Genomic DNA, 11,636 nt, shown 5'->3' on the forward strand with positions numbered 1-11,636 from the left:
TCCAAATCTTTTACATTTAGCTCTTCTGCAGAGTCTTCCTCAATTGGGAGAGGATATTAATGCAGCCAACACAGCAGTGGACAAGTGGATTGTTGAAACACTGGATGCAGTTGCTCCATGGACTACTAATATCCCTTAGAGACTAACCAACTTTGCCCCAAGGTTCAATGAAGATCTGATGATAGTTAAAAAATGTCAGCAAGCACCAATGGAGGAACGATTTCTCCAATAGCAATAAAGGCTGCCTACAAGTCAGAAGTGAAGAACTACCATTCTCTTATTTAGAAAACCTGCACTGCTTACTATAATGATAGAGTAGAGCAGCTGGACAATTCAGCCAAAGAACTGTACGCCATCCTTAAAGAATTTTGCCCCCTAGAGAGAACTATGGCTTCTGCCATTAGTTCTCCAGAGTCGTGTAACCAGATTGCCGACTTCTTTGCTACGAAGGTATCTAAAATATATGATTCCTTTCCTGATGAGGCCTGTAACGGCTCATTTTCTCAATCCGAGAAAATCCCTGTATTTGAGGACAATTCCCTCTTGGAGTTCTCCCCCCCTTTGTGGGAAGATTTTAAAGATGTAGCTATAAGCATCAAATCCGGGTCCTTAGTGGACCCAGCCCCGACTAAAATTAGGGAAGGTCTAGATCTAATACTGACCTATGTACAGCAACTCCTGGAGCTCTCTTTCCTTTGCCGTGAGGTCCAGAGTAAGTGGAAGCAAGCAATTGTCCTCCCCTTAAAGAAAAAACCATCAGCGGATCCGGGTCTATTGGATAACCTGCGCCCTAATTCACTCCTGCCCTACTTCTCTAAAATAGCAGAGAAGGTGTTGATCACTAAGTATGGGCGAATTTTGCGGATTTGCGGTCTGCAAATTCGCGCAAAATTGCAAAAAACTACGCAAGTACGTGAAAAAAGTTGCTAACTTGCAGATTTGCAAAAATAGACTGTTTCTACTTTCTCTACTGGCTAATCAGTAAGTGCTAGCTCGTTGGGTAAATGTATAGTGCTTTTCCTACACTGCAGCTGCGTAAAGGGACAGAAGATTTGCCTCCAGTGATACGTTGTGGCCGGCTCTGCCCCGTGGGGCTGGAGGCCGCGGGGAGCGGCTCCCGGGGCTCGTGGGCGCGCGCGCATCTTCCCCCGCCCGCTGTGCGTTGCCGCCGCCATTGGCATCGTTGCCCTTTGGACGATGAAGTTCTGTCATGATTTCGGCTTCTGGATGGTGGCGGTGCCATTGTGTTGTGTGTGGGGGGATGTGCGCGTGTTTGTGTGCTTTGGGGGGCCACTCCGGGTTGGTGCCATGCTTTTCGGTTGCCGGTTTTCTGGGGCAGAGTTGGTTGCAGCTGTGTTTGTGGTGGTGGTGCGGGGGGTCTTGGGGCATATGGGGTATACCTGCCATGCGCGGTGCCAAGTGGGTTGTAGGAGGTTCTGGTAAAATGTAAGAGCTAAGCGCATGGTTAATAGATGGACACCTTTAATGTCACTGATGTCGCCAAAGAAGACAGTAAACTGCAAGATAAGAAGGGGGAGTGCGCTTGGTAAGCACAAAGAGCAGAGATCTGTGGCCTCTCGGTCACTTGGTACACTAGGGTCCCTCCTCGGCAACATGGTCCTTTGATCATAGAGATTGGGCGTCCGAGCCCAGCGGGAGGGCATTTTCTTGGCTACTTAGAGGTCACAGTTCTAATCTGGCATCAGCTTTTGCGAGTGGGTGACTTGCGGCCCCGATGGGTGCACGGGCTCCCTCGGGTGCGGGGTGGCCACTTGCCTATTGAAAAGGCCTCTGCGGATCACATGATAGACGGCCCTTTCGTGGGTGGTGGGTGGCACGTACAGTCGCAGAACTGTCCGGAAGTCCGGAGTGCAGATATGTTTCAGCGGGACTTAACTGTTTCAGCCAGCCTCGCTAACATTTTAAAGTCTTCTCAGAAGTAGCAATATATCTACCCTAGATTCTTCTGCGTTGCTCATATTCTCGAATGCATTATGTTCATCAACCCCCACCCACCGACCCCCCAATATGACCCGTCCGCTGTCGTCCCTGTTTGTGGCTTGTGTTTTCGGTGTTTGCTTCTGTTTAGAGTGGGTGGACATTGTTATTTAGTTTGACCGGACTGTATCCATGCGGGGTGCATGTGTGCGAATCACCCGTCGGCCATGGTGGGGCACCAAAGTACAAACTCTACACTCTTTGAATGATTTGAATGCTTTGAGAGGGGGGGGCATCCCGTTGAGCGGATTTACGGATTTTTTGGCAATTTCGCGAGATTCGCGGATCGCGAAATTGCCGAAAATCCGCAAATTCAGCGAGGGGAACGGATTTTCGGCCCATACTTAGTGATCACGCAATAGGTTGCACATATTAATTGGCACAACTTATACCATCCCACGCAATCAGGATTTAGAGGCACGTACTCTGCAGAGTCAGTGTTATTCTTTGCCACGGAGACAGTACGCAGGCGTGCTGATGAAGGTCAATTTGTACCTTTGGTCCTACAGGACCTCAGTGCAGCCTTCAACGTGGTATGCCACAAACTACTCTTGCAGTGACTTAGCTCAGGTGGGCTGGAGGGAGTATCTCTAAAATGGATGATTTCCTTCCTCCATTATTGCAGCTTCTGAGTTGAGCAGGGCCCACACATTTCCAAAAGCATTCCCAAGGGGTCCCACAAGGCTCAAGTCTGAGCCCAACTCTTTTTAATCTTAACATCGGACCTATGGCAGAGACTGTGGAAAGACACAATGTCACCATATGTCTTATGCGGGTGACACACAGCTTGTTGTCACCCTGTCTCATAACTCAGAGGAAGTAGCCCTCCAGTTTTCTTCCTGCCTGAGCGACCTTGCTTCCTGGATATCGAGTAATTGCCAAAAGTTGAACGGCAGCAAAACCGAGGTCCTGGTCTTAGGGAAGTCCCCTTCCATATGGTCCTCAGCTTGGTGGCCCCAGACTCTGGGACCCACACAAAGGGGGAAGTTAAAAATCTAGGAGTCCGGCTGGAACCCAAACTCTCCTTCGAAACCCACACTGTGAAAGTTACAGGGAAATGTTTCAGAATTCTCAAAATGTTGGGGAAAATCCTGGACATCCTCCCTGTCACTGTCAGGAAAACCTTGGTTCATGCACTTGTAATGTCTCAGTTGGACTATGGAAATGTACTCTATCTTGGAGCAACAAGAAAAATGTCTCCAGAGGCTGCAATGTATCCAGAATGTGGCAGCACGCCTAGTCCTTAACTTACCTAGGAGAGCTTCCTCCTTGAAAGCCCTTGGCTCCCTGCACTGGCTACCTATTAATAAAATAATTCTTTTTAAAGCCTTGTGCGTTTGCCATCGGAGTCTGCAGGGCAAAGGCTCTAGTTATCTCCACGATCTTCTTACCCCCAATAATCTGATTCGTCGCCTCAGGTCAACTGGGGCTCACCTGGTTAAAGTCCCTAAAGTCCTAAGAGCAGGAATGGGTGCACACTCGCTCGACTACTTGGAAGCCAAAAACTGGAATGCATTACCCCTCTTTCTCTGAACCGATCCATCAGAAAACATTTTCCAAAAAAGATTGAAAAGTTGGCTTTTCCAGCTGTGAGGCTTGTGTCCGTCTTGCCCCTGTTTTACAGCTCTCGTTCCATCCAGCCTTCTTGAGAGTGGTTTCCAGCACGGGGAAACACCATTTGGTGTAACCAGGCGCTTTATAAGTGGTTTATTATTAGTTATTATTTATTTATATCATACATTTTATAACTAATATTCTAAATTTACTAGATTAAACTATAACTTAGTCTACCTTTAAAAAACAATTATATATATATATATATATATATATATATATATATATATATATATATATATATATATATATATATATATATATGATGTTGTGATCATGACAAAATCAATTTACTGTAGTAGATTTACTTTCTTAGATTGCTTTTCAGATACATTATTTGATCCTATCCCTTTGTGTCATTTGAGCACTATGCTCTAACTGTGTCTTTATGTTTATATACAAAACATAATCTATTTGCACTATAGTTTGAATTGTGAAATGGTGGCTTATTTGCTTTGTTGCAACCCTTGCGTCCTGTTTCTTTAGGCGCTTGGGCTTTTAACCTCCATTTATTGCACTGCCTACTCCAGACGCGTCATGTGATCAAGCTCCGCCTGCGGAGCGAAACTCGTCAGGGAGGGCACTTGCTCTTGCACTTTTGCTGTAATAAATATGGATTGCTGGCACTGGAACTAGTGATGTGGCTCATTTTGATGTTTGTAATTTGACTAAACATCAAGTATTGGAGTGGAGGTCTGCGCCTGTTGAAACCGCTACCTGTGGCGGTCAGGACTCTTCGTTTCATATATATATATATATATATATATATATATTCAAAACATGGTTACCCTATTGAAAGAAGCCACAGGTAAGTACGAGTGATCCAATATTTATTTCAAGGCAGCTGCATCAAATGGCAAAACGGAAGAAACATACTCAAAATAAAATCCGCCAGACCGGTTTCGGGAAATGCTTCCCTTCCTCAATGGCACACTGTGGAGGTCAAACTGATTTTCACGTGCACCCATTTCTTATAGAGCCTGCCTCAGTGGGCGTGGCTGTATTCACAGCCTGCTGGTTCTTGTAGTGCTCCGTAGTTTATCTCCCGTGAGTTCGTTTGAAATCACAGCACTTCTTTCAACATAAAGACCCATGTGGGTTTGATGTTAGCTCCATTATAACCGTTAATGTATTTTGCCAGCTGCCTTGATGGAAAAAACCTTCCCAAAATGATGGCACCTCTGTGGCGTCATCCGGGTCTGCTTCTGCAGCGGGCCTCTTCCGCTGCCGGGAAAAGCCGCTCAAACATTCAAAACATGGTTATCCCTTTGGAAGAAGCCACAGGTAAGTACGAGTGTTCCAATATTTATTTCAAGGCAGCTGCATCAAATGGCAAAACGGAAGAAACATACTCAAAATGTAATCCGCCAGACCGGTTTCGGGAAATGCTTCCCTTCCTCAATGGCACGCTTTGGAGGTCAAACTGATTTTCACATGCACCCATTTCCTATACAGCCTGCCTCAGTGGGCGTGGCAGTATTCACAGCCTGCTGGTTCTTGTAGTGCTCCGTAGTGAGTTCTTTGAAATCACAGCACTTCTTTCTACATAAAGACCCTGCTTGCTAGGCACCTTATGGGGGCAAAATACTTCCCCTCCTTAATTGAGCCCTGGATGGGCTTAAGTTAATATATACAATGCATCTGTTTGTTGTAAAAAATATATTCTCTTCATATATAAAGAGCTTCTTGCCCCTTAGGACAGTTCTCGAGAGTCTGAGGGAAACCCTAATGATCTCATGCAATGATTTTCTTTCAAACTCAACCCAGATGGCTTGATAGTTCTTCTCCTGTGTTCAAACTATCAGGGAAGGTGGTTTGTAAGTCAATAATGTATCTAGATTCAAGGCGTCGTAGGCGCAACTCACGACTGCCCCCCAATCATTTACTGGAGTATGATGACTGTAATTTTGTGCCCGTGTTAGCGTTTTCCTTCCTGTGTGCCCGCCTACCTCGCCGCCCTCCGCTCTCCCTCCCCGCTCCCGCCACCGCCGCTTACCCCGCCCCTTTTTCTCTTCTGTACCCTCCCCGCTCCCGCCTCCCAGCTGCTCCGCCCACCCGCGCACTTGGCCTTATATGGCGACCGTGCGACGCAGGTGAGTGTGACCCACTTGTGGGACACCCCCGCGCCGCACGGCCACCAGCTGCTGCGTGTGCCCCATTGCCTTGACACTGCCTCGCTGCCTGCCTCGCTTCCGCTGACCACGCCCCCCTCCTCCGAGCGGCGTGGTCCGTGCTCGCCTGCCGGCTGCCTTAACTGTTGTTATTTTTGTTTTGTTTTTCTCTCCATTTGTGCCTGTTTTCCTGTAATTTTGTGCCCGTGTTAGCGTTTTCCTTCCTGTGTGCCCGCCTACCTCGCCGCCCTCCGCTCTCCCTCCCCGCTTCCCGCCACCGCCGCTTACCCCGCCCCTTTTTCTCTTCTGTACCCTCCCCGCTCCCGCCTCCCAGCTGCTCCGCCCACCTGCGCACTTCGCCTTATATGGCGACCGTGCGAACGCGCAGCGTTGACGCGCAGCGGGCGCGCCGAATGTGCGCCGAAGGCGCGCCAAAGGTAAGCCCGTCTGCGCCCGTCCGCGCCTGGACCGCGCCCAGTGCCAGGACCCCTGCCCCCCACCGACGGAAGCCGCCCCGACGAACCTACAACGCCGCCGCTCTCTTCGCACTCAACACCGGCCGCACCCCAGGATGCCACCGAGCCGCCCCGAAGCACACCCACGGACCCTTCAGCTGCCACGCCTGCAAGTTCACCTGCATCCGGACCGACCCTGCACCAGCACCCACCAAGCCGAACACCAGCAACAACCACCTCAAGTGCATCCTGCTCAACACCCGCTCCATCCACAGACACGCCATCGAACTCTGGAACCTCCTCGACACCACAGCCCCTGACGTCGCCTTCCTCACAGAGACCTGGATGAACGCCTCCTCAGCGCCCGACATCGCCATCGCCATCCCAGAAGGCTACAAGATTACACGGAGGGACCGCACCGCCAACCAGACGGGAGGAGGCATCGCCATCATCCACAGAAACACCATCCGCATCACGACCAACACCGACGACACCCTAACCACCGCCGAACACCTGCACTTCCAGATCCACACCGACCCGAGGACCACCCTCAGAGGCACCCTGATCTACCGACCCCCGGGACCACGCACACCATTCAGCGAGGACATCGCCGACTTCATCAGCCCGCATGCCCTCCCCTCCGCCGACTACATCCTCCTGGGGGACCTCAACTTCCACCTGGAGAACAACAGCGACCGCAACACCATCACCCTGCTCGACAACCTCGCTAACCTCGGACTCAAGCAACTGGTGACCACCCCCACCCACCTCGCCGGACACACACTCAACGCCGTCTTCTCATCCAGCAAAGACATCGCCTTCAGCCACGCAACAGGACTCCACTGGACGGACCACAGCTGCGTCCACTTCACCTTCAAAAGAACGACGATCCACCACCACCAGCAACAGGTTGCCCGAAGAAGCTGGAACAAGATCACAGCCGACCAGCTCACCGCCTCCCTGAGCCAGCACCCTCCCGCCGGCTCAACGAACCCCAGCCAGGCCGCCGACAACCTCACGAAGTGGATCAGCAACTGCGCGGACGAACTCGCCCCTCTGAGGACCCCACCCAGCAGACCCGGCAGCAGAAAAGCCCCATGGTTCACCGACGAACTCAAGAGCTCCAAGAAGAACTGCCGAGCCCTCGAGAAAGTGTGGAGAAGGGAACAAACAAGGGACAACATGGCTACCCTCAAGCTCGCCACCCGGAAACACCACCAACTGATCCGCGCCACCAAGAAAAATGGATACAAGGACCGGCTTGACAACAACGCACACAACTACAAGGAATTCTTCAGCATCGTAAAAGAGCTCTCCAACCCCAACGCCGGAAACAACGACATCACCCCGTCGCAAGACCTCTGCAACTCCCTCGCCTCCTTCTTCCACAACAAGATCGCGGACATACACAACAGCTTCAGCACCCAACCGACGCACGCCACGACCACAGCAACGCCACCCACCACCACTCTCCGCGCCTGGACTCCAATCAGCACCGAAGACACCATCCGCACAATGAACTCCATCCACTCCGGATCTCCAACCGACCCCTGCCCTCACCACGTCTTCAACAAGGCCGACGCGGTCATCGCACCCCACCTGCGGGACATTATCAACACCTCCTTCGACACCGCCACCTTCCCGGAGAGCTGGAAGCACGCAGAACTCAGCGCTCTACTCAAGAAACCCACAGCGGACCCCACCGAACTCAAGAATTACCGTCCCATCTCGCTCCTCCCGTTCCCGGCCAAAGTCATCGAAAAGACCGTCAACAAACAGCTGGCCGCCTTCCTCGAGACGAATGGATCCCTCGACCCCTCACAGTCTGGCTTCCGAGCCAACCACAGCACCGAGACCGCCCTCATCGCTGCCACCGACGACATCCGAACCCTGATGGACAACGGAGAAACAGCGGCCCTCATCCTCCTTGACCTCTCCGCGGCGTTCGACACTGTCTGCCACCGCACCCTAATACAGCGCCTCGGCAACATCGGAATCCAGGAGAAGGCACTGGAATGGATCACCTCCTTCCTCGACGGAAGAACACAGAGAGTCCGCCTACCACCGTACAAGTCAGAGGCCACCGAAGTCATCTGCGGCGTCCCCCAAGGATCCTCGCTGAGTCCCACCCTCTTCAACGTCTACATGAGCCCCCTCGCGGCCATCGCACGCAAACACAACCTCAGCATAATCTCCTACGCCGACGACACCCAGCTGATCCTCTCCCTGACCAACAACCCCGCCGCCGCCAGAACCAACCTGCACGAAGGGATGAGAGACGTAGCCGAGTGGATGACGACCAGCCGCCTGAAACTGAACTCGGACAAGACGGAGGTCCTCATCCTGGGCTCCTCGCCCTCCGCCTGGGACGACTCCTGGTGGCCCCCCGCCCTGGGCACCGCACCCAAACCGACTGACCACGCACGTAACCTGGGCTTCATCCTGGACTCCTCCCTCTCCATGACCAGACAAGTCAACGCCGTCTCCTCATCATGCTTCAACATCCTACGCATGCTACAGAAGATCTTCTGGTGGATCCCCACCGAGACCAGGAAGACCGTCACCCAGGCCCTCGTCACCAGCCGACTGGACTACGGCAACGCTCTCTACGCCGGAACCATCGCCAAGCTCCAGAAGAGACTCCAGCGGGTCCAGAACGCCTCAGCCAGACTCATCTTCGACCTCCCACGAAACAGCCACATCTCCGGACATCTGAGAGACCTGCACTGGCTCCCCGTCAAGAAAAGAATCACATTCCGTCTCCTCACCCATGCACACAAAGCCCTACACGACCAAGGCCCGAGCTACCTCAACAACCGAATCAACTTCTACGCTCCCAAGCGCCACCTCAGATCAACCAGCCTCGCCCTCGCCGCCGTCCCCCGCATCCGAAGAGCGACAACAGGAGGAAGGTCCTTCTCCCACCTGGCCGCCAAGACCTGGAACTCCCTCCCGACTGACCTGCGCCTGACCCAAGACCACCTCGCCTTCAGGAAGAAGCTCAAGACCTGGCTGTTCGAGCAGTAACGGCACCCCCCCCCCCAGCGCCTTGAGACCCTACGGGTGAGTAGTGCGCTCTAAAAATGTCGTGATTGATTGATTGATTGATTGATCCAAACAAAAGAATGTTAACTGGTTCCTGTTGCTGTCATGGTATTTGGCGAAATGCCAGGCTACAGGATAAGAGAACTCCTGATTCTCAATAGCTCTCGCATGTTCTAAGATATATATATGTGTATATTTAAATATAGATACATTATTAATCTGTTCATTAACATACTTGCTAATTAGCTTTTGGAGATCTTTAATCATTAGCATACTTTCACATCAAATTTCTGCACACAGAAAATGATTAGTACCACTCTCTGTAAGAAAGAACCAACAATAAAAATGTTCCTTCACTCTTTCCAGCAATACTGATGTTGTAAGCAAATGAAAATATGTCCTTAATTTTTTCCTATTCTTATAGTAGTTTTCATTGGTCAGTTCCTTTGAAATGTTTATTAGTGTACTGAAGAAGCCCAATCTGATAGCGCTTGTGGGTGTATTCACACCCCCATTTGCATTGCACAGTGGGGCTCCCCGTGTAACTCTGTGATAGAGTCATGACTCCATATGGGAAACTATTGCTGCGCTTACAATAATACCAGTATTTTTTTTCAATTACATATCAGATGCAATCATAGCAGTGAATTGGAAAATGCATATTTCTCTATGCTAGATCTAAACTACTACAGTTTGAAAAATCAAACCACAACCTATTTGGAACTCTTCCCCCACACTGCATTGCTTGAGTTCCCATAGCAACCTGCTTTGAAACACTCAACTGTACCAGTAAGTCAAAGGTTCACACATAGTTCAAGAGACAAAAGTGGAGGCCATCCAGAAAACTTCAAGGGGGAAAACTATGGTGATGGACACAGGAAGGTTTTAACGGCCTTCTGGAAGTCTAGCATATTCTCAATGCCACGGATATAAACCGGCAGAGAATTCCACAATTTCGCTGCCAGCACCTGGAAAGAGCGGCCACACATGCGGCATAGTTTAAAGCGCGGCGCCTTCTCCAAATGTTGCCCCAGCAACTGCAGACTACGCTGCGGAACATACCAGGTCAACAGAGGGCGTAGTAAGGCCGGGCTCTCAGTCCTAAGAATCTTAAAGGCCATCACTAGGGCTTTAAACTGGATCCGAGATGAGATCGGTAACCAGTGTAGTTTTTTTATTGTAGCTCTGACAGAGCACCAACGAGGGAGCCCTATCAGAGTTCTCGCAGCCATATTTTGAACTCTTTGCAGTCGTAGGATCTCAGATTTATTAGCACCCAAGAGCAGCACGCTGGCATAGTCCAGGCGTGAGGATATCAAGGCTTGCATAATGATCTGCCACACCGTAGGTTCAAAATATTTCAGGATGGGTTTAAGGCCTCTCAACAGACCCACACAAGTAGCTGCCACTCTCTTAGTATGGGTCTGGAAAGTTAGTGAAGAGTCCATCCAGACTCCCAGATTCTTGACAAGAGCCGTTGGTGTTGGCATTTCGCCCAGCGATGCCGGCCACCAGTGCTCAGTCCAGAGGGCGATGTTCTTCCCTGCCAGCAAAACCTCGGTTTTGCTGGTATTGAGCTGCAAATAGTTGTCCGTCATCCACTGGGCAACCGCTGTCATTCCATCTCTAAACCTGGTAGCCGAATCAGATGGCCCTTCGGATAAAGTGATGACCAGCTGGGTATCGTCTGCATACAATACCAGCGTAAGGCCCCACTTTTTTGCTACATTGGCCAGGGGTTGCACATAAAGATTAAAAAGAGATGGACTGAGTGCAGAGCCTTGTGGGACCCCCTGACCAATGGGGTGGGGTTTAGAGATGAATGGTGGAGCCGAGATCCGAAAGGATCTCTCCTCAAGGAATGATCGAAACCACTCTAGAGCGGATCCCGTGATCCCTATCGCTTCCAGCCGGGACAAGAGGATGTCGTGAGATACCGTGTCGAAGGCAGCACTGAGGTCTAATAAAATCAGTGCTGCACTCCGACCGGCGTCAAGGATCATCCTAAGATTTTCAGCTGTAGCAAGTAGGGCAGACTCGGTGCTGTGACCCGGCCTGAACCCGTTTTGAGACCGATCCAGGATATCATTGTTGTTCAGATAACGGGACAGCACATCACTCACATGGGCTTCCGCAATCTTTGCAGCCCATGGGAGGAGATAGATGGGCCTAAAATTTTCTGGCTTAGAAGGGTCTAGAGAGGGTTTTTTAATAATGGGAGAGACCCAAGCCTGTTTCCAGGCTCTAGGGGGCAGATTTATGAAGGCCTTGCGCCGCCGGTGCGTCACTTTATTTGACGCAACGGCGGCGCAAACAATGCACCCTATTTACAACGTGACGCATCTAGGAGATGCGTCACATTGTAAAGCCCTGCGCCATAAGGAGGCGTTCCTGCGCAGGGGGGGGGGCGTTC

This window comes from Lissotriton helveticus, chromosome 10 (assembly GCF_964261635.1).
Source record: "Lissotriton helveticus chromosome 10, aLisHel1.1, whole genome shotgun sequence".
NCBI lineage: Eukaryota > Metazoa > Chordata > Amphibia > Caudata > Salamandridae > Lissotriton > Lissotriton helveticus.